This window comes from Myotis davidii, unplaced genomic scaffold (assembly GCF_000327345.1).
Source record: "Myotis davidii unplaced genomic scaffold, ASM32734v1 scaffold378, whole genome shotgun sequence".
In the NCBI taxonomy this organism is placed as follows: Eukaryota; Metazoa; Chordata; class Mammalia; order Chiroptera; family Vespertilionidae; genus Myotis; species Myotis davidii.
Window position 1 is genome coordinate 702,927 of NW_006290631.1, and position 1,449 is coordinate 704,375.

Genomic DNA, 1,449 nt, shown 5'->3' on the forward strand with positions numbered 1-1,449 from the left:
GATTGGTATTCCTAAGTTGTGGCTGAGGAAGTTGGCAGATTTTATTTCTTTTTGGAAGTAAAGATCAAGAGAGGGTTTGGTCTGGCCGGGAGTATATCCAGAAAGGAGATGAGGAAGAAACTAAAGACCATCCGTCTTAGACAAGCTTCCCGATTAGACAATGTACAATCACAGAAGGAAGGTATGAAAGTCCTGACCTTGGACAGAAACGTGTTTGATGGGTGACGGTCATCTGGGAGTATACCCAGAAAGGAGATGAGAGAGAGAAACTAAAGACCATCTGTCTTAGACAAGCTTCCCAATTAGACAATGTACAATCACAGAAGGAGGGCCTGAAAGTCCTGACCAGGGGTCCTCAAACTACGGCCCGCGGGCCACATGCAAATACAAATATTGTATTTGTCCCCATTTTGTTTTTTTACTTCAAAATAAGATATGTGCAGTGTGCATTGGAATTTGTTCATAGTTTTGTTTTTTTTAAAATATAGTCCAGCCCTCCAACGGTCTGAGGGACAGTGAACTGGCCCCCTGTTTAAAAAGTTTGAGGACCCCTGATCTACTAATAAAAAGGGTAATATGCTAATTAGACCAGACACGATAGGGATACTAATTGGGGATGAAAAGAGTCATTAAACAACAAAATGCAGAATCAGGGTGTGTGAAGGATGCCATGTCATCGCGACATGTTGCAATCAAATCATCCCGGAAGAATTCCCTACGGCAAGAAAAGAGTCATTAAACAACAAAATGCATAATCAGGGTGTGTGAAGGATGCCATGTCATCGGTCTAGCGATATGTAGCAATCAAATCATCCCGGAAGAATTCCCTACGGCCACGTGAGGAGAAGTCTTGTTCTCTGGACCATTGTGTGCTGGTCTGGATGCTCCCCAAGTGTGTGCTCTGTCTGGGGCTCTCTGGGGCCATTCGCTACATCCATGGTGTTAATGGAGGTGATGTTGAGTCGGAAAGGCTTCTGGGTCCCAATTCTGGTTTTCTTTGTGGCTTTAAGCCGAACAGGAAAACTTTGGTTTCCCCAAACGAGAAAAACACTGTTTCTCTGGCAAATATCTCAAGCCCGGAATACAAAGAAACTTCAGACAGAGGGGCCATTCATCGTGAATGTGCCATTCCCCCTCTTGGCAGGCAGCTCACCTCTGGTTTTACTGGAAGGAGTAAGGCTAATGTGATAACTTGAACTTTCTCATCCTTCTCATTTCTATTGACATCTCTATGTCTGTGGGTGTCTCCCAATTTCACACATAAAGGAAGGCACCTCTCCCTCCTACCAGTGCTAACTCTTCCCCCGGCCCCCTCCCCTGCCCTCGGACTCTCCCTACAGCACTCTTACTACTTGCACCAACCATCACACCTTAGGTCTCCCTTGCAATTGTTTTTGTTTGTTTGTTTGTGTTGTTAATCCTCACCCGAGGATATTTTTCCATTGTATT